We start from the raw sequence: 27,028 nt of genomic DNA, 5'->3' as shown, positions 1-27,028 counted from the left end.
AGGTGAACCCCAGAACCGTTCTATTTCTTGAGAAATTCAAACCTGACATCACCCTCACCACTGGAATCGAACCCGGTCTCCCGCGCAGCAGTCACTCGCTGTGCCAACTGGACCACTGCGTGCAATTGTATTTAATTTTATGGCCCTGTGAACTTCCACCAACGGTAGGAAAACTCTTACTGGTCTCATCCTAAGGTATCGTATCAGCTTGATTGATTTGTTGTTTTAAGTCCACTTTATGCACAGAAAGGCTAATCGGGACTGAACCTACAGTTTAAAGTGGGATCCAAACCGTTGTGTCATGTGCCTCCGTGGGGTATCGAACTCGGGACCCTTTATTACAAGGGGAGTACATTACCACTACGCCATCGGGTAGGCCCATATCATATCAGCTTATTGCTAGTTCTTTTACACAGTAACCTAAGCTCTGAACGCCTTGTTCTCTCTCAGCTTGTAAATTTCGACAGGGAAACGGCTCATAGAAAGAAAGTGTATCCTTGTATAATTGCAGTTAACACACCCTGTGCTTCCCAACATTGCACAACCGCCACAATCATCTCCACGGGTAATTGATTATATGGGCCCGTCATAAGGTAAACAGTGACCACACATACAGGAAATTAGGTAGTGTTTTTTATGTGGTTTGGTAAGATCCCGATGAAAACCACTGTGTAAAAAAAGTTTTTGGAGTTGAACCGGAATTTCTGAGAAGGGCAACAGGTGGCATTGCAATTTGCTGGGGGAGCTTGTTCGTCCGTCCCCCCTTACGAAATGTAATTTGACAGTGTCCGCTCCAGTTTCCCAACGGAACATCAGATTTGAAGGAGGCGTTTGATGCAATTCTGGTAGGTGCGGTTTGGAAAGGCAAGCTTGAGCAGCAACCTGTGAACCATCTTCACCCAACCATTCCTGCACATCCTGCTACCAGAGGCGAGTTAACGATCTTTCCCTTTGGGGGGAGGGGGTTAATGGTCGCCATCTATGTTTATTGTAACTTTTACTTAGTTTTCGGAGTGCCTCCCCGATGGCATATTGGTAGCGTCGTCTCTTTGTAATCAAGGGGTCCCGGGTTCGATACCCGGTAGAGGCACATAGTAGTTCGGATCCCACTTTAAACTGTACGTCCAGTCCCGATTAGCCTTTCTGTGCATAAAGTGGAGTTAAAACAACAAATCAATCAAAGTTAGTGTTCGGCGTCCTCAATTTTAGACGCCAATAACCATTGACTTTTTCTTAACTTCGGGTGTGGTGGGGTATAGTTAGTTATCTTGCTTCCTACCTAATTGATTTGCCCCTTTACTTGGCGTTGTTGACTGTTTAACCTCTGCTCCTGTCGCTTGACGTGCCGAATATTATAAGTTTACATCTGCATGCGTTATCTTGCGCATAATCAATGTCTAGTTTACAATGTAAACTACATTAAAATTAATTTATTACACTGTTCTGAAGAAAAGTGTCATTATTCAATTATACTGATTCTTATCTAAATGAAAACGATCTTAATTATAATTCTAGGCACCATCTATTGAGAGAAAATGAAAACTAGATAGCATGTAAATAAACATTTGGTAATCGTGAGACAAAAGCAGAACTTTTTTAAAATTAATCAAGAGAATATTTGATACATTCTATTTGATACTTGGCAGAAATTTGTTTGTAATTGTAAAGAAGAGTAGAAGTACCCTTCTTCAATAATTGAAACTCATTATAATTCCCGACGCCAAGGGTCCCGGGTTCGAATCCCGGTCGGGCTTGGTTGTTTGTGAATGTCCATTCATCAATTTCATCATTTCATCACTCATCCCCATCTTCGCAAATTAGCCAAGAGGCACAAAACGCGAAGTAAAATAAATTAAATCAATCAATCAATCAATCAATCATTATAATTCCATTTTATTACTACAACGTTCCTCAGGGGTGGCGCCAGGGCGCGCGAGGGATGCTTGCGTGCCCCTTAATTTTCTTCAGCACCCCCTACGATCAACTGAATACACTAACATTAATATGTAATATTATTTCATGTTGTCATATTGAGCACCGAATGATAGGTAGTGAAGTAAGACCGTTATTATTGTATGCAACAGGCAAGCACTGATAGAGGAGCCGATACTTTTCTGTACTGGCGGCAGCCTCTGTAAAGATCAGCGGCCGCTTTTTTTTGTCAGCATTGTTGTTATGATTTTTTTTTTTGTTCTTTTGTATCTTCAAGTGGTCTGTTCGTGGTTTTTGATAATTGCCTATAGCTTAATGTGAGTTATATTTTTCTTTCTTGCATTATTGATAAACGGTCTATTTTCCGCCTACACTGGGGCAAAAATTTCAGCTGTTTCTAAGGTATCACCAGGTCGTGCTCGGGAAATTATTTAATGCGAGTTGTAACATGAAGGGTAGTTTTCTTCTAAATACTTATTTGTTCCACGTAACATGTCTAGTAAACGTACCATTTCAAGCTTTTTCAAAAACTGTTAGGAAGAGGCCCAATGTTCACGAATAAATTTTACAGTTCGTTGTTGGGGATAGTGCGGCAGAAGGGATTTTAAAGATGACACAGTTTCTGTGCTCTTCGCGCTTTGTCTTGTGGCAGACGGTGCCTTCATTGGTTACATTGAAAAGGTTCAAAAATTGTGTTTTTAAGGACAGGGTGATTTTATTTTGTATTTCACTACGTAGTTCAATAAGACTGCAACGTGTATCTGAATGTTTACACTGTACGACCACTTACTTGGAGTAGAAGACATGGACGTCCAGGGGGGGGAGGGCAGCATATCTGGAAAATGAATGTCAATCTAAAGTTATATATTTCACACATTTATTTTAATTTCAGTCAGTAATATATGTTAATCAGTGGTGGCGACTAGGGGTGCAGTTGTCCCCCGCTTTTTGCTATTTTTGTCAAGCACTATGCTAAACCTTATCTACCAAGGGAAATTAACTGTCCTTCCTCCCCACCTTAGTTTTGGCACCTTGCTCCCCCAGTTTTGAAAGGTTGCATGCGTGTTTCATGTTTTCCTTATTTTCAGAATCGCACCCCTAAATTTCTTTCCGCACCCCCACAGCACCCCTTGATGAATAAGCCTGGCGCCGCCGCTGACGTTGCTATTACATTGTCTGCACGTAGACAGAAATCACTCTTTATCACTCTTACCTTAATGCACAATTTATTAGTTTTTAATGCCTTTGGAGGAGTGCCGTTGTTGCTATGAGCAACTTGGGATTGGGGTGTTTCATAGTCAAATTAGCTTAGTCACTTTTTATTCGAGACATGGTAATTAGATTGTTATTTCAAAATGCTTTTCTTTGTGTTTTTTGAAAATACTATATGAAGAGAAGGTTGCTGTATGATTATTTGTAGAAAATATGTATTGTTTGATGTGCCAAGAAATTATGCTTTTAGTCTTTTTTAAGCTTTTTAAAAATTATATTATTGTGCTTATTATTTCGAGATTATAAATTACGTAGATGTGGACTTTCCATTCATTCGAGATTGTGACGAGACCGATATGCTAAGTAGGGATGGCCAATTCCAGATAAAATTTTATCCGGATATCGGATTATTTTCTATCCCGATTTCAAATATCCGGTTGTCGGGTATTCTGATATGCGGATATCTAAATTATCCGGATTATCCGAGTTCTCCGGACATCTGAAATGTCCGGATATCTGAACGTGTGTGTGCATTATCGGGACAGTTTTATCGTTATCCGTTTTACGGGCTATCCACATATTATTTTATTCGTATGTTCATATTTCACTGTGCGGATTATCTACAAATCCTTCATCAAATCTGTAGTATCCAGATATCCTAATTATCCGTTACATCCGAAACTGGTATCGGATAAATTGAAATCTGGATATCCGTTATCCCTAATGCTGTCACTAACTGTAAGTATTATCCCTACCAAGTCCTCCAAACCATCTTCCTGTTCATTTCGCGATAGCTCCACTTTCGCGTTTATTCCCCTGCTCCACCCTTTAGCGCCTTCAAGCGAATACCATTCGCGCTTTCCACGCCATCGTATAAATTACCCGCCTACTAAACCTCGCCTAAGCAGATCCCCTGGTGTATAATTGGCCTATAAAAGTTGGTTGGTGTTTGTAATCTGGTGTCCAGTAAACACCTGTCGTTTTACCCCACCCAAGTTCCGCTTAATAACTGGTGATTACCGCAATCGCTGCCAATAAAGAATGGTTATCTCGTGTGAGAAGTCAATCTTTACGGCTGGAGGCATTGACGATCCCACATATATTAGCTTTCTTCTTGTTTCGTCGATGATTATGGACCGTAGTTGTCCTGGAAGATGAAGAAAAAATACCAGGGAACTTGAGTAACCATGTACGTTTTTCTACTTGCATTAATTACTGATAGATGGCGTACTTGTGCTAGAATACATTTTTCACCACGAAAGCTCCAGCAATTTAAACATTTCAGTTCGTGTAAGTGTCCATAGAACATTTTCTTAAAACATATTTAGAAGTTTGGTGCTTTTATTTGAACTTTGCTCATTTTACATATTGTTTTGATCACTTTTGCCGAATCGCGAGAAGAATAATGATAGTATTTGGTTTAAAAAGTACAGATGTGCAATAAGTTTCGTTGCTGTTACAGTTTCAAACAGTATTTGTTGTATGAATCAATAGTTATCCTATCAATGTATTTGATTTTGAAAAGGACGTACCTGCATGTATGAAACTAGGAAGAAGAATTTGATTGTTGGGAGCTCATGAAAAAATCGCTGTATCAAGTACGATGTCAGACATCAACATGTTATTTTCAGTAACTGCAGAATGGATGATCAAACAACATCTCCCACAATTCTGTGCGCGAAATCACGCTCCGCCGCCATTATTCGTGCACACAGATCAGATCCTGCGTTGAAAACATGCCGGGTAAGAATTGCGCGTATGATATTTGCCAAAGTGACTCAAAGTATGATTATCATGATTAGAGCCCGGATTTATAAGCACAATCAAACAGTAAAATAAGCAAGTTAATAAGCACAAAAAATGAAAAAAATAAGCGGCAAAATAAGCATAAACAAATACAGGAAAATCTGAAAAGAATATTTGTTTATTAGATCTATTACCTTATTCAAAGCAGTTACAGTATGTAAGGAAGGTCATCCTGAGATTTTATTGTGTGAAGCTCCTGCGTCTGTCAGTGAAGAATGATTTGTAGTGAAAGTGTTCTTTCCACATCGCATGACATCACAGGCGCGTGTGAAAAACACCACAGTTCTTCTTCGGTGAATTCCTCTTCAATGTCTGTTTCTTCACCAGAAATCTCTTTATAAATTTGACACAGTGTCTTGTAACCGGGATTTTTCAGTAATACCTGACTGATCTTGTCGGACACAATTTTAGCAACACTGAGTTTCTGAAGACAACGTTACTGAAATTTCATCAATCAGAGAAAGTGAATTTTTCAATGCATTATTTCGAGCTTTCAACTGTGTTATAATATCAGGTAATTTGGAAAAATGATTATGGATGTACTGTACCTTTTCTTGGATACCGTTTCTCCCGTGCGGCTATTTAGAAGCATTGATCTCGTCATCCCAATGCCGTCGTGTGATTGAAATAGGATTGAAATATGGCAGATTTGGGTAAAATATGCTATTTTAAACCAAAATCATAAAATAAGCAAGCATAACCGTTTCCTGCAGAAATAAGCATTTATAAGCACTTTCAACCTTAGTTAAATAGCTCATCAAGGTATGTAATACGAAGTATAACCTTTCTTCTTACCATTAGAAGTCTGGAAAAGAATATGCATTTCGCTTATAAATCCGGGCTCTAATCATGATCATGTGAGGAACGTTTACGTATAGAATATCGCAAACTTCTCTCTGTAAGAAGACTTCTCATACGTTTTCCTTAACATGTGCGAATCTGTTTGCCGGACTTGACGCTGTTTCTTCCCAAAGTGCATACTGCGTGATGACGTCAAGTTGAGGATCACCATTAAGTGTGAGAAAGAACAGCTTATTTGGGAAACAACGAGAATCGTTAGAAAAGTATTTTTGATACTGACGCGTGATATTTGTCTCGCCACAAAAGAGACATTCACAAAGGCCAAGGTTCGAACTCGGGAACCTTCGGCGAGATCGTAAGAGGGTCGCCTTAATCCAGGATTTTCAATCCGGGGATCAAAGTTTGTATTAAAGTGGTGTACATTTGTATTTGGGGGGGGGGTATAAGTGCAAATTTAGAGCCGACATGACCATTAATTTGATCTTCGTGAAAAAAAAATTGAGGTTGTTAAGGATTTTTTTTGGCCGGGGGGGGGGGGGGGTGGATGTGTGGATAAAACCACTGCTATATGAACTCACTTGGTCACCAGGGTAACTAGAGGGTATTGATTTCGAATAATAAAAGATGTTTTGAAATCCGGGTTGACCAATTTCGAGAATGAATATTGGCGTGAATTAAATGCATGTCCTAGTGTCTGGAAATTTGAAACATCAAACAGGATTTCTGACGTCTTCGCCTTCACAGCACCATTATTATCCCCACCACTTCCTTCACTGTTTATCTTCTCAGTCTTATTGTTGGTGGCTGGAACAAAATGAACATTGCAAGTGTGTACATTAAAGTTGTATGCAGTCGCCTGGACATGCACGATGTGTGACGTAAAAGCACGTGTCCTCACGGAGGTCCGTGTACTATCGCACACGTACACACATTGTTGCCAGGTCATATGGTTGAAAAGTCAGAAAATCGGAAAAGAGCCAAACGTGCTGCTCAAAAGTAAGGAAATATAGCCGAACGTGCTGGTGAAAAGTAAGAATATCAGCCAAACTTGTTGCTCAAAGTATATAGAAATCTACCGAATATGCCGCTGTAAAGTAAGTAAATATAGGCATACGTACTGTTGAAAAGTAAGAAAATCAGCCAAACTTGCAGCTGAAAGGAAAGAAATCAAGCCAAACGTGCTGATGAAAAGTAAGAAAATCAGCCAAACTTGTTGCTCAAAAGTATATAGAAATCAAGCCAAACGTGCTGATGAAAAGTAAGAAAATCAGCCAAACTTGTTGCTCAAAAGTATATAGAAATCAAGACAAACGTGCTGATGAAAAGTAAGAAAATCAGCCAAACTTGTTGCTGAAAAGTATATAGAAATCAAGGCAAACGTGCTGATGAAAGGTAAGAAAATCAGCCAAACTTGTTGCTCAAAAGTATATAGAAATCAAGGCAAACGTGCTGATGAAAGGTAAGAAAATGAACCAAACTTGTTGCTCAAAAGTATATAGAAATCTACCGAATATGCCGCTGTAAAGTAAGTAAATATACGCAGACGTACTGTTAAAAAGTAAGAAAATCAGCCAAACTTGCTGCTGAAAGGAAGGAAATCAAGCCAAACTTACTGCTGGAAAGTAAGGGAATCAATCCCAACTTGCTGTTGAAAAAAAAATAAAGAAATGCAGCCAAATTTGCTATCGGAAAGTAAGGAAGTAGAGCCAAACTTTCTGCTGAAAGGTAAATAAATAAGTAAAACTTGCTGCTGAGAAAGTGAGGAAATATAACCAAACTTGTAAGTTGAAAAAGTGAGAAAATCTAGCCAAACCTGCTACTGGAAAGTAAGGAAATACAGTCAAACTTTCTGCTGAAAAGTAAGGAAATAAGTTAAACTTGCTCTTGAAAAGTAAGGAAATAAGTTTAACTTGCTCTTGAAAAGTAAGGAAATACGTAAAACTTGCTGCAGAAAAGTAAGAAAATAAGTAAAACTTGCTGCTGAAAGGTAGCCAAATTTGCTGTTGAAAAAGTAATGCAAACTTCCCGTTGAAAAGTAGAGAGATCTACTCAAACAAAGAAATAGTTTAGAATGGCTAAGATACATAATTTACAAAGGCAATAATAATGCGTCGGAGCATATGTTAACTGAAGATCTAGTGCTTTTGAGTCATATGTTTATCTGTGTTTGCATTCTTATATGTTTGCGCTAATTCGTCATTATTCTCATCGTCATGAGAAACCACCGATTCGAATCCCACTTAAAATCTGAAATCCAGTCATAAAGCAGACTTAAAATAAACTTTATTATGCATTTTAGGTTAAGGCTGGAATGTTTTTCGAATTTTATACAAAGAAAACTATGCTTTAAATCTATGTGATATTACAATGAAGTATTAACTGGCAACACTGGCGAAGAGAAGCCATCAAATTAAAAACCATCTGCCGAGGCACAAACACAAAACCCCGCATCGCACTATACCTTCACGAACAGACACGCACGGCAGAACAAACCATTCAGTTGGTACATACGAAGCCTATTACGTCATACATTCCAGTCATGGCTAATCGCAGAGCACGTTAGCCAAAACAAATGCCTGTGCAAACATCACGGAACAGGACACAACGACGCGTAAATCTCTCGTTTCAACTGGCATATTATGAATGCTTTGCTTATTAAGAAAGAATCAATGTGGCAGCGTGTGTGTGTGTGTGTGCTTGCTTACGAAACGTGTGTGATCTTCCTTACATTGTAGTGTTTATGTTGTCCACCTCCATGGTGCCGTAACTTCACTGCTGCCGTAACAGATTACAGAATGGACCCCCTTATTTACAACCTGTGGTGCCTCAAAGGCAAGGTTTCATTAGCACCAATGAAGTTTTCGTATTTATAATGAGGGAAAAACCTATTTACAAATAGACGGTGCGAACTGGTTGTCGGCGGATGGAACGTGCATTCTGCGACACGGTGAGGAATGTCTCTTGAAGAAGGGACATGAGTAAGGTGTTACAGTTCCTGTAAGTAGGTGTGAATTAAGGCGGGGAATCTTTCTTCTCCTCCCAGAAGAACAAAGAATCCCAGACATCTTTGTCTTCCTCCGAAGTTTCCTTGTAAGGCAGGGCACCAAGAGTGAACCATGGCTAAGATCAGGTTGAACCAACCACCTTCTGGCCCATCCTGTTGAAATTCAATGAGCAAATTTTGTGATAAAATGAAATGAAACTGTAAGGATGGTGATGATAAACCAATTGAATCCAGGATCTCTGCTTTCGGAGCGCACTTCACTAAACCCTACATATGGAGGTCTAAACCTAACAAATCTGCCAATGCAATATTTTGATTTATATACTTTTTACTCCTCTATTTCAACCTCCTAAAACTGGATAATAATATCTTCTTTTGATTTCGTCATACCTATCTGAGTATTGAAGTGCATTTTTCTTTTAAGATATAGTCCACTCAAATCTTGGACAGCCTTCCAGCGTCAACAACTCTCCAGAAATTCTGGCGCCGCTATTATTCCCTTGACAGTTGTGATATCAAATTTTCTTTTGATTTTCAGTTTAGAATGCAAATATATTCGGGAACTAACTAAATCAATGGTCCGTAAAGGTTATACGGGTCACCGCTACATTATTTCCATGCAATAAATTCCATCATCCCATTGCTTTCGCGTTCTGATCCCACCGACCCATTACTTTAGCTTTCTGATCCCACCGCTCCTTTGCTTACTCGTTCTGATCCAACCGCCTCATTGCTTTCGCCTTCTGTTCCCACCGTTTCATTGCTCTCACGTTCTAATCTTACCACCCCATTGCTTTCACGTTGTAATCTCTCCGCCCCATTGTTTTCACGGTCTAATCCCACAGCCCAATTGCTTTCGCGTTCCAATCCAAAAACTTAATTACTTTGAAGTTTTAATCCCACAGTCCAATTGCTTCCACGTTCTAATCCCACCGCCCCTTTGCTCTCGCGTTCCAATCCAACAATCTCATTGCTTTCGCGTTCTAATCCACACAGCCCAATTGCTTTCGCGTTCCAATCCAACAACCTCATTACTTTCAAGTTCTAATACCACCGCCCCATTCATTGCTTTCACGTTCCAATCCAACAACCTCACTGCTTTCGCGTTCTAATCCACACAGCCCAATTGCTTTCACGTTCTAATCCCACCACCCCATTGTTTTGCGTTCTAATCCCACCGCTTCTGATTCCACAGTATTTCTTCCTCATTCTGATTCCACTGCCCCATTACTTTCGCGTTAACCACGCTCTAATCTCCACACAACCGTCCTATTACATGATTGGTTAGAAGCAGTCCGTTGAGAGATATAAATTTCCCTAATTTGAAATATTGCCGTCTCAAATTAGGCGAAATGCGAATTGGCAAAACGGGCATACACTCAGGTCAGCATTTTCATCAGACCTTGCTCTCTAAAGAGCTGTTGTCGTCATATGGAGTCGTTCCTTTTTCTTTTTCTTCAATACGTCCTGAATAAATAATGCATCTTGAGCTAACAAATCGAAGACAGTTGCAGTATGTATGTCCTCTGAGTGTACAAAGTATAATGGGAAATTCAGGTTGCACTTCTGGTTTTGGTCAAGTGGAAAAAGTAACCAGTAACAAGTATGGGAAGGCAAGATCAACTTTCCCAATTGCAATCAACATCTTCATCGCCGAAGAAAAAAAAACAGTCCTCTCTCTTTCTCGACTTAATTCTGGATTCCCCCGCAGGTAGCTTCGTCGATTTATCTTTTTTTATGCGTGTGGAAGCTTTCTTTCCCGGCCACAAAAACTCATTAAAGAACTTTTCCCACAGAATACATATCCATGCGATGTGTGCGTGATATGGAAAGGGGACTTTCCTATAGGAGGATGCAGGAGAGAAGTGAACCGTAAAAATGGTGCCTGTTTCCTTGAGCTATGCAGGTGGGAGATTATTTTAACAAAATGCTGCTTTGTGGTTTTCATTGTCTCTAAGGGACAACACTACCTCACTGCTTGTCTTATTGATGCACCTCAGGATATAGGGCAGATTTGTCGAACAAGGTCCTTACAAATAGTCTATGGGAGATGATGCCCACAAGGACATGTTGCCAACAAGGATTTCTCAACAGAGGTAAAAAATAGTTGTATGCCGATGAAAACAGTCAATTCAAGATTTCAAAATTACATTAAATTCAGTGGTGGGCCCGAGGGAGGGTTGGTGGGGGTCATAACCTCCCGCTTTGGCCCTGTATTCCTAAAAAAAGAACGCTTAAGGCAGGACTGGATGGCAAAATGAGGGCGGACTAATGAAAAAAAGTATGCGTACCCTCTCTTTTCGCAACTGATTAAATCGCTTTGTTTGTCTTACCTTTTGGGGGGGGAGGGAATAAGAGCTAGCCAACCAGAGAAGGTGCTTTTCTTCCTCTCCCTACACTCTCTTCTCACTAATTTGTCACTCGAGTAATGAAATTAGCCATGGTAACAGGTCGACAACAATAGTCTGGTCCCTCCAGATAGTGGATAACATTGTTGTCTTAGGCATGACGATTCGATTAGGCATACATGATGAAAGTGTATCTCAGTGATTCAGATTTAAACTGTAGTTCCAGACCCGTTTTACCCACCTGGACATATACGGAAAAAAATATTTTTGGTAATCGTACACCAGAACTAAATTTTTTCAGTAATTGTGGATATTTATCAGGTTTACCAAATAATTTGATCAAAATTCAAATTTTTTAGTGCGGTTACCAAGAAGCTTAACCAAACATCTTTTGTTGATTGAAACAAATATATTTTTTTTCGGTGTAAAGTTTACTTAAACTTTGCCAAACTTATTTACTTGTCTGTCTTGTGTTACGTCTCTTTTCCAAATCATCCCTACTGTATTGATACGTACATTTACCGGTCATATGTGAAGATTGTTGATATAACAATTTGGAAACATTAGTACATACATAAACAGATTTGATCAGTTTTGCTTGGCTAATGGAATTGCTGCGTATGGTATGTAGTACATTAATTGCGGTTTCTGGATCAAAGTTGTACGAAATCTTTGAGTGATTTACTAGCTCCAGAAAAACCTGCAAGTAAAAGTTAGTTCAGGTTTTTGGAAACACATTTCCAACCTAAAGTGAATGTTATACTGCAAAGTTACCGGTTACATCTTATGAAACAAGAAGAGCAAGAATAAGTCACAGATTATAAACCTCTTTGTTCAAATATGGACTCATTGGGCGTTTAGCCATATGTAATTCTGATAGAACTTTCGTCTTCTAGACAGCAGTTAGACGCCATACTCATAGGCGTAACTTGACGGGAGCAAAGGGGGGCACTTTCCCCCCAAAATTGTAGGTTTATTAAAATTTACAAATTAAGGGACCTGAGAAGCAAAGTCATAAAGAGTAATATTTGTAATTTCGCAAACGTCGCAGTTAATTACCAATTCTGGTCGCTGCTTTTATGGGATGAAAAACGTTTTGGGCCAAGTTTAATTCTTCCCCCTCAAAATAAGGCATAGTTTGATTCTGCCCCTCAAAATTAGGCACAAGTCTGATTCTTCCCCCTCAAAATTAGGCCCAGTTTAATTCTTCCCCCTCAAAATAAGGCATAGTTTGATTCTGCCCCTCAAAATTAGGCCTAAGTCTGATTCTTCCCCCTCAAAATTAGGCCGTTTAATTCTGCCCCCTCGAAATTAGGCAAAAGTCTGATTCTTCCCCTTCAAAATTAGGCCCAGTTTAATTCTGTCCCCTCAAAATTGGGCCAAGTTTAATTCTTCCCCCTCAAAATAAACCATAGTTTGAATCTGCCCCTCAAAATTAGGCACAAGTCTGATTCTCCCCCCTCAAAATTAGGCCCAGTTTAATTCTTCCCCCTCAAAATAAGGCATAGTTTGATTCTGCCCCTCAAAATTAGGCCTAAGTCTGATTCTTCCCCCTCAAAATTAGGCCGTTTAATTCTGCCCCCTCGAAATTAGGCAAAGGTCTGATTCTCCCCCCCTCAAAATTAGGTCCAGTTTAATTCTGCCCCCTCAAAGTTAGGTTCCAAGTTACGCCCATGGCCATACCAACTGGACCACCGTGGCTAGAAATCATTATATGATATCTCTCGAATCAATTTTCCAGTAAGAAACCAATCAAGATAGAAATGGAAAAGATTGAACGACATGTTGAAACTTATTTGCAAATAATAATAAAGCTATAAAATTACGGGCTTAGGAATGCATCATCGAAGTCAGCCGTAAAGTGTAATTAATATATCCCCATATGTCCTTGATGTACGGTTATGTATATTACTTTATATGTTAGAATGGCACAGCAACTTGAACGTGTTATGAAGGACAGGAAAATAAGACTTCTCCTCTAGAGCGTGTTTACAAAATACACTGCTCAAAAGAATTAGCGGATAATGTGAGTTTACACTTTGCGTGGACAGCCAGACGATAGTTAGGTATGAAAACCAAGAATACCTGTCAATGGGAGGCTAACACATTCCAAACAGGCAAGGCAAAGGCCACTTGTGGAACATGAAGGCAAAATTAGTGGTCAACAGCAACATGTTACATGGGACTCACCAACGATGGAATGAGAGAGCAATGCCGCTGCATGGAAATGGACCTCTATTATGGTGTGTGGTGTCCAGCAACCGCTAAACTGTTGCGCATCGCTGTGGCATAGAGAGAATCAGGTTATCCAACAGATCTTGGAGGATTTTGTGCCACTCCTCGATGAGGACCTGTTCAAGCTCTTGAGGAGTCCGGTAAGGTGTTTGCAGACTTGCAATACGTCGCCCTAGTGCGTCCCATGCATGCTCAATAGGATTCAGGTCAGGCGAGCACGCTGGCCAGTCCGTCCGCTCGATACCTTCCTCGTAAAGCATGGTGTCCACCAGCTGTGCCTGATGAGGTCGAGCATTATCGTCCATAAAAAGAAACGTGTCTCCTATCGCTGCAGCGTAAGGTACAACTATGGGTCGCAAGATCTCATCACGGTATCGCACTGCTGTCAGCGATCCATTCCGGACACTGTAAAGGTCTGTACGACCACCGATACTGATGCCGGCCCACACGAGAACTACACCACCACCAAACGCATGTCGTTCTTGCACAAATTGTGGATTGTTGCGTGTTCTTCTTTCTCGCCACACACAAATTCGTCGATTATCGGGATACGTGCTGAACCGAGACTCGTCACGAACAAAACCGATCGCCATTGTCCATGTTAGATCATGGAAAAGGAATCAGCGGGCACCAAGGGCTTTGTATGACGTCACAAAAGTGATTACTGGTAGCTCTCGGGCAGTTTTGTTCGTTTCTATTAGCATCTATTCCCCCCTCCCTTTCGCCATTCCTCCAAGCTTCTCTACCAGATACAACGTGCGCACGTGTCCTGCACGTTGGCGTCCAGGTGCATAAAATGCTACAGACATCCTTCTCTCTTTTAAACACTTCTCTAATTTTTTCCCCTTTCTGTTTCTGAGTCACGAATTGGTGACAGGTACCAGAATCGTGAGAATTATGCAGTGTTGCTAAGTTAAGGAATAATAAACTGAGTTGTGTTCAAGTGTTTCACCAGATGCCTGTAACAAAAATGTTCTATCAATTTCTCCACTTTTAGTTAAGTGTCCTGTGTTGCTCATGTGTATAAGCTAACCAAAACAACCTTTGCAATGCTACTCTAAAGTGCTGTAAACAAAATCAATCAATCAATCTTGAATAAAGTAATTTAAAGCTGTAAAGTATAAACTCGTTAATAATCTTGAGAAAAGTAAGGTTAAACCATAATATACTCATTGACAATCTTGCATAAATAAGTAAGATTAAAATATAAACTCTTTGACAATCATGAAAAAGTAAGGTTAATCTACAAACTCGTTGACAAGCTTCAATAAAAGTAAGGTTAAGCTATAAACTCGTTGAAAAATCATGAAAAAGTAACTCGTTGAATGTCATAAACAAAAGTAAGTTGAAGCTATAAACTTGTTGAAAATTATGAAATAGTAATCTATAAACTCGTTAACAAGCTTGAAAAATAGTAAAGTTAAGCTAGAAACTCGTTTACAAGCTTGACTAAAAGTAAGGTGAAGCTATAAACTCGTTGAAAAATCATGAAAAAGTAAGGTTAATCTATAAACTCGTTCACAATCTTGAAAAAGAAAGTAAGATTAAGCTATAAACTCGTTGAAGAGCTTGAATAAAAGTAAGGTTAAGCTATAAACTTGTTGGAAAACATGAGAAAGTAAGCTTAATCGATAAACTCATTGACAATCTCGACAAAAATTATGGTTAATCGTAAAATCCAAACATAAACACATGTTGAAAGGGTCGTAAATGAGGCACACAGGAACCTAGGGTACGCAATTAGAATGAGTAAAGAGTTTATGAACAAAGAAATAATGAAAATAATATTTAACGCTTTAGTCCGAAGCAAAGTAGAATATGCAGCAGAAATATGGGCTCCTCAGGACAAAAAGTACACGCATAAAATAGAAATGCTACAGTCTAAATTCGTAAGGTACGCCACTTATAAAGAAACAGGCATATATCCCCGATACGAATCATACACTTCCCTCTGTAAACACCACAACCTGCCTTCTCTCAGCAAAAGAAGGAAGATGCAATTGCTCTGTTTCTTATACAAAATCATGAACAATAATATTCAAGTGCAACATCTTCTAGAACAAATACACATACGTGTTCCTATCTCCAAGACACGATTCAAAGGGGGCCTCTTTTACTGTAGTAACAGAAGATCGAACATCATAAATAAATCACCTATCAGGAGAATGTGTGAACTGTACAACAGATGTTCCGAAAGGGAACCAAAATTAGACATATTTCACATGCCTATTGGGACATTCAAAAATGTTATTCCAGGAATGGAAGAATAAATGTCAACAATGTAAACATAAACGCAATATTTGTAAATATATATTTCTTTCGTAGTTTATACTCAATTACATATATGTACGTACTTTCTAGTGTGTCAATTATTTACAGGTCATTTATTACACACATTATTAATATATTTCTTTAATGTAAATAACTTCTATCCTTGATTTATCCTTGTTTATTTTATTTTATTTCCATATTTTATGTAATTTATAATATATTATATCAGTATCTTATATATATTGTACATGGTGGTAAAGATCTGAAATACTGAGTGTAAAGATTGTTACAAACAGTATTTGTTTTTTTGTTTCTTTTTTGTGATTGTGTATGAATTTGTATGCTTGGGTTTCTTCCATGGTTCTGTGTAGCTTATAAGAGCCAATAAGGTTTGAACTTTCAGCCCTTCCCCATGCGACGCGGGAGGAAGTATAAATATGGCCTGTGTCAGAGGACAGGGAGAGTGTGTTTTTGAACTGGATAGCAGAAGGGAGAGCGATCTTCGGGCTCCAGTGGCCTCCCTTGAGAAAAAGCATCCCGAGGCAGTTCTGCCGATGCTCAGCTTTCCACTTGGCAGTTCTGCCGTGGGGCTCACGTTAGAGGAATGTAAATAATGTAACTTAGAGAATTATTGGAAGAATCCGAGCCTTGTTTTGTTAAATTGTAAATAAATGTATAAAGCCCATTTCTGCGAGTTTCAGCAATCACCCTGCAACATTAATTCAGTAAGTTCTTGCCTGTGATTGATTCTTTGGTTCCGAGCGCTCTGGTGAGGAACGGGATGGGAACCCAGGACTAACGAGCCTATTTAGTTGTTTATTTGGGTTTTTCCTGCCAGAAGCGGTCCGGTAAGGGTAGAGTGTTGCGGAACAAGATAAATAAGAAATGTAGAACACTGTAATTGGGCATTCGCCTGTTGTGTTCAGTAATAAATAAATAATTAAAATAAAATAAATAAATAAAAAGTATTTCCTTCGCCAACAGAGAGGTTGCCAACACTTGCACTACACAGCATGCCACACGATTTTTTTTATTTTGTTGGGTCTTTCTCCCTTTTCAATTCCTTGAAAAGTCACGTGTCCAGTCCGGACCCGGTAGTCCCTAATTCATTCTGGGCGATGACACTTGTCTCCATAACACGTCGAGAGAGGTCTGATACACGCGAAGATATTCCTCAAATCCACTTTGAATTCTGTTGCTACACGGGACTCCTTCCCTAAAGCCCATTTTCCTGATGTAGCTCCTCAGACCAGCTTGACAACGGGCAACGAAACATACGTGTGACACACCTTGCCATGCTACTTTATAGTATGTCCTATCCTATGTTGCCATGTATGTACTATAGGAGTACCTCGTTTTGCGAGAAATGTGAAGCAACTGGCGTATTGGTTTATTTCAATTTCAGTTTATGAGATTCTAAAGCCAGTGGTGTAGCTTGCTTGATTTGATTTATTTTAGTTCGCTTCTCTGCTACTTTTTGGCTAATCGCGAACATGAGAATGATGATGTACTGATGAAGCGATGCTCACAAAGAACGTCCATGTGCAGGACAGGATCCGACGACGCTACAAACACACAAAAAAACGAAATTTCATCCTGAATTTTGATAAGCTAGAGTGAGTGCTGCAATGATCGTTTTTCGCTCGAGTGGCAAATAGTTCGCACGAGCAACGCTAGATGGCATGCAGAATTGATAGTTCTTCCGCTCGAGCGAAAAACGACCGAACGAGCGAAATACATTCCAACACTCGAACCCTATTAGTAGACGCATTTCCGTAATTTTTCTGTGGTAGTGGGCCCTCAAATATGGATCGTGAAGTAAAAGACGAAGTGAAATTTAAAAATAAGTGAACATCGTCATCATCTCCATGTTAAAATGCCGTTTTGTATATCTTACCGAGATATATGAAAATGAAATATATGATTATGGGCTGAAACTACCTTGAGACTGACATTTTATGTTTCTACGATTATTTTGACATTGAAGTTATGTTTGATTGAATGTTATAACTGCATTTTATTATTTCGCAGAATATGATTATCCTTTTCCGTAAGTAAACAATGATGTACACGTATTTGTTGCACTGTGATACGATATTTGTAATTGCTTAGGCAGGTCTGTCAGTATGTGTATCCATTTTACGTTTCGGTCTGTAGATATCGCATACTTTCATATGTGCTGTATTTGAGTCTTACATAATGTACGAAATTATTATTTAGAATTGTAATTGCATAGGTTGGTTTCCTTCCATCTTTGGGTTTTAGGTTTGACAGTTCTGCTTATGAGGCTCTGAAATACGGGACGTTGTCAATCATTCCACTACGAGTGCGGTATGTTCGAGCATAGCACGCTCGAGCGTGGGAAATTCAAACGAGTTTGAGCGAGCGAAAGTGGTCCGATGCTTTACTCTATGAACAGCACAGCACAGGTTCATAAATACTACCAACAGATTGACTTTGTAAATAGTGTAAACAAAATACAGATGACTTATCCGATATTCGCTTGTTAGCCTATGTCTGAAGTAGTCACACGATAAGGTAAATCTGGTTTAGGTCAAATTTTTCAAATTTCGTAAAAAGTCTCGGAAACTAAATCTTGATCTTCGCCTCATATCGATTTTACAGAGGTCTATCGAAATCCGAGACAAGAACGAGACTTCTCTCGTGTCAGTACAATATCTAGTACGTAGGTAGACGTAGAGACATCCACCAATAGAAAACCATGGCACATTTTGAAAAATGATCTGTATATTTTATTCTCCACCTCTTGGCTTTTCAAATGAGCTCAGAATGACCTTCCTAGCTGAATTTGTTTGGAAGATTTTATGGACATTTTAACCTCTTCCTACACGGATATATTGATATTGATTGATTGATTTTTATTTTACTTCGCTTTTTGTGTCACTTTTTAATTTGCGAAGATGGGGATGAGTGATGATTGAAGAAATTGATGAATGGACTCTCACAAACATCCATGCCCAGGCCGGGATTCGAACACAGGACCTCTGGCGTCGTAGCGCGATATGCTAACCACTCCGCCACGGGGGCGGCATATAGGCCTATATATTATCTATATTGAAAAGGTGCCATAAGATTTGAAGAAAAAAATTGATATTTTGTAATTAAAATAGCTATGTAGTACATAGCCTGTCTGCAAATTGTTTGCTTTAGGAGGCAAATTGTACGAAATAAAATGTATTTTGAATTACTAATGAAAAACTCCGCCGAAAGTTGTGGTCCTAAAAAGGGCTTGAGTTCCTGGTCCTTAGAAGGGTCGACTAGTTTCGTGGTCCTTAGAAGGGGACTGTTGGATATTGTTTTAGGGAGCGTCCGTACAATTTGGATGGATAACTTTAGTGGCGTGTTGTGTCTCCTTCGACTATCGAACCCAAGACGCTTTCATTACAAGGCGACGACGTTACCACTACGCCAACGGACAGGCCCTAAAAGAGGGAACACGAATTAGACAGAAAAAAAAGAGTGTGAATGCCAGCCTTTCATCCTCCCTTAAGTGTACGTACTTCAGGATGTGTATCGACCGGTAAGCCTATAGCTATTCGATGGAAGGTGAACAAGGAAAATGACATCATTCTTACTACCTGGAAACCAATTCTGTTGCGAATGCGGTTATGCCATCTTTGTTGATTCGCAGAAGGTACAGGATGATTGGTAACTGAAGAATCCAAGCATCTACTCCGCCTCCATGTCACTGACGTTCTTCTAATTTGAATAATTCACAATAACATACTACACATGGGCGGTGTGGAGGGGGAGGGCGAACCTGTCCGTTGACCCTTCCCCCGGAAATTGGAATCGTTTGTTTCAATTTACAAGAATTTAGAGTTAGTTATTATTCGAAGAGAATATACAAAGTGTAAACTGCGTTGGTTCGAAAGCAAACTAAGGTTTATGGCTGCAGCAACACAAGCCTTCCATCTGTCCTAATCCTGGGCGAGATCAAACCAATATTTTCCATCCTTACCGATTTCCTTTAGGTCGAAAAATAATTAGTTTAAAATGCAGGAACCAGTTTTTTTTTTTTTTTATATCATACCATTTCAACCAAATAATAAATGATCCAAGAGATTTCAATTATTTTTTTTTAAATACAGTTTTATGCAAAACATCACAAAAAATTTTACACTAACTTTTAAAACTTTTTTCTTGTGCGAAGTGGGGGATAAAAATAACAATAAATAGACTAACTATCCATTTCAGTACACTAACTGCATGACATGTAATAATAATAATAATAATAATAATAATAATGAAAAACAGGTGTTCTGGATATTCACTCATGTAGTGGATAGAGTAGCAAAGTTTTCCCAAGACTGTAATAATAATAATGCTTATGGGACATTCCAGCGTTACGTGTGAGACATTTTACATTCAAAATTTAAGGTTCTTGACATGAGATCGGATTAAACTATTCATAATGAACTGATTTCATAGAATTATAAAGCACTTTGGGATCTGGGCCATCAAATGAAAAAAAACTTGAGTATGATGGCATGAGAAACATTAACAAAAGTGTGTTACGTGTGTGACGCTTTAAAAATGTAGCAAATTTTGGCTTCATTTGTCTGTGAAGCATAGTATAGGCTGCAGATGCTAGTAACCTTTATTGGTGAAATGTGAAAATCATATGCATTCACAAACATCTAAACCTTAATGCAATATTAACATGGAGTAGGACTAGGACAATTGCGATGGCGGACAATTGCGATGAAGCCAAAATCACGGATAATTGCGATGATTTTGACGGTGAAAGCCATTCTACAAATTAATGGTAGGATAACTGCGACGATCTCAACCTAACCTAACCTAACCAAAGACGCCACAGAACTAATAATGCTGTAGAAGGTTGGAACAACAAAATAAATAGGTGGCTTGGAAGACCGCATCCAAAAATTCATTATGTTCTGGCCTGCCTCAAGAGCCAAGCAGAAGACAAAAACATCAAGTACATGCGGATGGAACTTAATCTAGAAGATCAGAAAAGGAAGAAGCTTGACATTAAAATCGACGAGGAGTTGGAAAGTGTATTCGTACATATGAGGAAACGGGTGACTTCAAAAGGTGTCTGTTGGCTCTAGCCCATGTTCAAAAACTTGATTGAACCAAATTCTCAGCCAAGTTTGACGAACCACTTCCGTGCTGACAAGAAATAAAAGAAGAGAGAAAAGTAATAAGAAAAATACGAGAATGAGGAAATAGTTATGACTAACGATGTGTGAAATAACACTGATTTCAAACACGCCAAAGTGGTCGAAATGCAAGTACTTTACAATCTACCTTGCCAGTCTAAAGCCTGGAGAAACTGTGAGAGGAATCAGTGTTCTATTCGAAAATATCAATGTTTCACATAATTCTCTTGTAAGAGGTATTGTAAGGAGTGCTAAGTCACCATTCAATTTGATAGAAGATTTAAAATGTTATTGCAATTGTTCATCCGCCTTTTCAATTCTGTGTTCATCGCAATTGTCCGGCTACCATTTCTTTAGTGCATAATAGTTATTATGGTATAATTTTGATCATAGCCATAATAATAATAATAGTAATTATAATAATTACTATAATTATTTTCACTATTGAAGTGTTATCAAAAGACTGATTCCCTCGCTCCCCCTACGAAAATCTCTGGCGACGCCAATGGCACTACAGCTTGTTCGTGCTGAGCGGCCTTGTGACTATTAGTACGTGGTCTTCCTTGTTTTCTTTTTGCACAAGAAATTAAACCATCTCTTTTCTCCAGGAAAGAAGTGGAATAACAAGCAGAAAAGGTCGAAGGCAAAATATTTGACGTCAGGAACGCACAATTTCATGTAATCACGGTAAGAATCACGATGCAGCGATCAGAAACATGAATCTCCGAGCACAGGTGTTCACAACAATCTCTCTCTTTGTTACGCTATATCAATGATGGTGGTAGAAGATCGGGGAAGAAACTGCCTTCGGGTCTTGAAGGATTCTCAACAGGTGTTGGCCTTATTTGCAAATACTTCTTCTACAGAAGGTTCAGTTGGGGATAACTTCACAACGATTCTGTTTGTCTTTTCGGAGGCTAACTTCACGACGGTATGTTTGGGTTTTGGACAAATTCATAGCGGATTCTTGCGTTTTCTTTCCTTTTTTCTTCACCCTCTTCTGTCCTTTCATGCTTTTTTTTCTTTGTGAGAAGGGCCACAGCGAATGATCCAACTAGTAGAAAAGATACGAACGGCTATGTTGGGTGGTTGTGAAGAAGATCTTCGACCTGGCGTGGAATGCTGTTCTAGACTTGGTCCAACAACTGACTGGCGACACGAAGTCTGCCTCACACCTGCACGTCTCCATTTGAGAAGGTAGCAGCCTCGGGGATATTTACGGAAAATATCTTTAGCGGTTATGCGCAAACCGCACCGTAGGAGATATATATGGTTCTCACACCTGCCAGAGATATCGGTTCCCGAGCCCAAAGGGATGAAATTTAACGCTCGGTCTCCTGAACAATTTGATCTCGAAGACCATTGTTGTCTTAACAGGCCAAGTTTCAACAATACTGCATTCCATGTTCTGTTATTTTTAGTTTCGGAAACTGAAAATTTATTCATGTTTTCTCTCTCTCTCTAGAGTAAGAGAACGAAAGAGAGAGAGAGTCAAAATGGAGAGTAGAGGAGAGAGAGAGGGGAGAGAGAGAGAGAGGGGGAAGAAAGAGGAGAGAGAAAGAGAGAGGGGAGAAAGAGAGAAGGAGAAAGAGGAGAACGGAAGAGGAGAGAGAGAGGGAGAAATGAAGAGGGGAGAAAGAGGGGAAAGGAAGAGGAGAGAGAAAGAGGAGAAAGGAAGAGGTGGAAAAAGAGGGGAAAGGAAGAGAAGAGAGAAATAGAAGAAAGGAAGAGGAGAGAGAAACAGGAGAAAGGAAGAGGGGAAAGGAAGAGAAGAGAGAAATAGGAGAAAGGAAGAGGAGAGAGAAATAGAAGAAAGGAAGAGGAGAGAGACACAGGAGAAAGGAAGAGGTGGGAAAAGAGGGGAAGGAAGAGAAGAGAGAAATAGAAGAAAGGAAGAGGAGAGAGAAAGAGGAACAAAAGGAAGAGGGGAAAGGGAGAGGAGAGAGAAAGAGAGAGGGGAGAAAGAGAAGAAATGAGAAGGCGATAGAAAGAGAGGAGAAAGGAAGAGGAGAGGGAAAGAGGAGAAAGGAAGGGGAGGAAGTGACAGAGAGGGAGAGAAGGAAAAGAGAAAAATAGCTTCTCTCTCTCTCTCCTCTCTCTCTTTCTTTCTCTATCTTTTTTGCTGGTAGAATATCGGTGGGAATTTTATCGCGAAATTATTTCATGGACGCTTAGCACCTCTTCGGGTTTTTATCTATCATGTTCTCCGGATGCGACTGCCTTTTTTTGTCAGAAAAATCTCTCCCATCCTCCACGGCGTTGGTCACACAGGTGCGTCGATAGAGATCTTGTTCCTAATTAAAAGCATCCTGTCTAGAAGACCTGATCCATCACTCTTCCGCGGACAGACCTGAATCATAAGCAACTCAATGTACACCAACGTCAATGGGTGCAGCACGAACGAGCAAGGAATCACAGACAGGCCCTTATTTCTTCGTGAATTGTCGTCTGTCCCGCTTGAACTCTCGTGCATTTTTTCCCTTCTCTTGCCTTCTTCGGCTCATTGTGATGCCTGAATTTATATGCACGTTGTCCCTTGCTTCCCCTGGGAGGATAAATTTGTACATAACTCGAATGCATAAATTGGTAGCTTGTTTTGGTACGTCGTCCTCCCTTGTGCATCATTCCCAGCTGTGATGTATGGAAGAGGGTGTTCGGCAAAGGAAGAAATGACTGAAGTAAAAATGGCAAACGAAAAAAAGGCCAAAGTAAATAATAAGTGAGTATTTCTCACATGAACTACCTATGAAACAACCCTCCTTGCATGGACTCTCGGAAGGGGGCCAGCGAGGGCCACTTCCCGTCCTGGAAAACGAATGTCACCATAAAATGTATGTATTCGACACGCACATCATTTCATTTCAGTTACGCCAGTCTACGTGGCGGAATGGTTAGCACAGCGTCGCGGGTTCTAATCCCGGCCTGGCATGGATGTTATTTGTGACTCTACCTTCAACATATCATCACCCTTCCTTATCGTCGCGATAAGTCTGTGAAAGCGTCGCCCCCCAGTCCCTTGTTTTACTCCGGCCCTCTGGCTTACTTCCTGCTTTAATCCTTCAAATATCTCCTTTCACCTCACCCTGGGTGCCAAGCGAGCAGATTATATTTGCGCCGGAATTACAAAAGGGGTGTTTCACATAGCAATTTATATTTTTTAGTCCCTGGTTCGTTTACACATGTACAGCAAGTGAATATACAACTGGTTTAAAACTGGACAGTACCGTAGTTCTTGGAATCATAACATTTCTAGTAGGATATATTGGTTTATATACGTTGTTATATATATACATATTTACATACTGCTTCCATGTGTGCATTTACATAATCAACCAATTTCTTTAATTCAACATAATTGCGCACCTATGGCTTACACCATCGGCACTTCCTTTACCGCAGAGTTAGCATAACTATCTCTGCGGGCCTATCCTCAGCTTAAATGATATTCCGTTCATTACAAATGCGTTTCCTTACGCCTTCACTCTTTCTTTTGGGCATCAATTATTCAATACGGAAATATCCACGTATTCAAAGCTTTTTCTAAAAGGGGACTTGGGACAGCAACAAGGGTTGGCTTTCACCAAATGCTACATTATTATATTAAGTCTAGCCACCAAAAGTGGACTAAACTTGAGGAGACGTTCCTCTTTCGTCGATCAATGGGGAAACACTGTTTCTTTTCTGGATAATAGGATAATAAACCTTTTCGAGCAAGGCCTCATCTCCAGGAAGCTATCAACTCGCGGCAAGCCACGGCACCTAGCGAGCTGTTGAGTGAGATGAGTCAAGGCTAAATGGATAATAAACCTTTTCCTGCTCCCAAAAAAGTAGGCAATAGTTAGGCTGGAGAGTTCACTAAAGCCCACTGGCCTTTTTTATAGTCGGGGTAAACGTCCGTGGACGTGGACCCCGTACCGTTAGAAAATTCCATAGTAACTGTCTTTTGAAAGACAGCTAGCTCCCCCAACCGGGGAGATAAAAAACAGGGGAATCTAATATCCAGTAGAGCACAATCTATAAGCACATACACTTACATGCAATAATAACATAAAAGTACACTCATGGGAACATATTACTTAACCCTACACCTTGTAGCTGGCCAGCAATTAATTAATACAATATACCAAAACCAGTAATGGTAAATCCGACCATTACAGGTCAAACGCAGTAGAAAAGCGACGTAAATGACTTAATTTAATCAATCATTTCAACCACAGCAATGGATGATATTAAGCGAACAACTTCCCCTACAATTCATTGCGCGAAAACACGTGCGCCGCTATGATTCCGGCAAACGTTTCGGAGCGTGTTGAAAACACGTTTGATGAGCATTGCACTCACAGCTTTTCCGGCAGTGATTCAAGGTACAACTTTAACGATTATATGCCAAATGTATTTCACATTTTGCTAAGACTCGTAACAATGACCAGAGTATCTAAAAAGATGCTTTTTGCCAGAAGACAACATTGAATAAAGCTACGTAACATACGAAAAAAAATACAGGACTATGGAGCCTGTTTCTCATGGAATCAATCGGACCTATCCTATAGTGCAGTGGCTAATGCTATTCCCTTGTAATCGAAGGATCCAAAATTCGATTACCGGTGGAGTGAAGCTAAAAAAAAAAAAGAAAAATTAAAATATATTTTTTTAAAAGTGAATTAGAAAAAACTTTGTCTCGTGAAAATGATAATTTATAGAAATGTTCCGAAGTACAAAATTGTGTACTATATTTTTTAATGCTGTAACGTATCATTGTCACTTTTCGTATGTATATTCAGACAGGCATAGAAGATATGCTGAAAAAGGTATACAAATATACGCATACTACGAACGCATCCGCTGATTGATAAGCAGGATTTCAAATTTTCTGTGAACATTATTAGAGATCGTACAGCAACCACACGCGTTGCAAGGCATGCGGATCTAAAGAGTAACACGAAAGTCATATAACGCTAGCCATAAACACAGTACACGATTCATATTTCACCCCGCACTGGAAAAATCACTCTATCTTAAGCACCGAAGAAACTGTATGTTCTCTCACAATCAATACATAAATAAATCAATGGCACACACACACACAACATACACCCATACAAAACGCAATAATTTATCAAGAGGAAACTTCATTTGAAAATATACAATAATACAATTAAAAATATTAAACATCGGGTTATTTTCATGCTTGTAGTAGCATTTGCATCGCTTCACGTTTCCTTTGGCTTGCCGGACTGATGTCGGACCACGTGCGGGTTTGGCCAAATTTCCCATCCTACTCTGCGCCGCTGCTAGAATCATGATAACATTAAATTGAAAGAGTGTTTTTTTGATAGGGCAGCACTATTTTGGGGGAAAATATGGCTCATTTGCCCTGAAAAAATATCTTGTTTGCTCTTCCTTGGAAAATATCCTGCGGACGTCCATGCCTTCTTGTAATTTCAATGGTGAGAATGAACAGTATTTTAATGGATGAAAAATTTATTTACCTGGATTTCGTCGTGTACAATAACGCACCAGCTGCAGTGAACCCTGAAACGCATTTTACTTCACGTGCACTTCAACTTTAGGTTGTCGGCTACTCCATGCAGAAATACTAACTAACTCTCTAGCATTCTTGAACCCGAAGGTTCATGGCTGCAGCAACACAGGCCTTCCATCCTTATCCTGAGCAAGATCTATATACTCTTTTCCATCCCTACCGATTTCTTTTAGGTCCATCTCAACATTATCCCTCCATCTTCGTCTTGGCCTTCCTACAGGTCTCTTACCATCAGGTTTCCCAACAAGAATCCTGTAACTCTTCTTTCCTCTTCCATTCGTGCCACATGACCTGCCCACTTAAGTCTTCTTGATTTAATTATTCTAATAATATCTGGACATGAATACAAATTATGTACTTCTAAATTATGTAACCTTCTCCACTCACCTGTCTTCTCATCCCTTTTAGGCCCAAATATTTTCCTAAGGATCTTATTTTCATATACTCTCAATTCATGTTCCTCTTTCAATGTAAGGGACCAAGTTTCGCATCCATATAATACTACAGGCAAAATTACCGTTTTGTATATTTTAACTTTTAGTTTCTTAGATATTAAACGAGAAGACAAAAGTTTATGAAGAGAGAAGTAACATGCATTTCCTGAATTAAGCATGCTTTTTATTTCTTATTTAATATCATTTTCATTTGTTAGTATTACTCCTAAGTACTGGAATTTGGAAACTGGTTCAAACGAGTTGTTATCAACAATTAGATTTTGATTATTACCTAA

The sequence above is a fragment of the Lepisma saccharinum genome, chromosome 1 (genome assembly GCF_977018435.1).
Source record: "Lepisma saccharinum chromosome 1, izLepSacc3.1, whole genome shotgun sequence".
Lineage (NCBI taxonomy): Eukaryota > Metazoa > Arthropoda > Insecta > Zygentoma > Lepismatidae > Lepisma > Lepisma saccharinum.
This window is presented reverse-complemented; position numbering follows the sequence as displayed.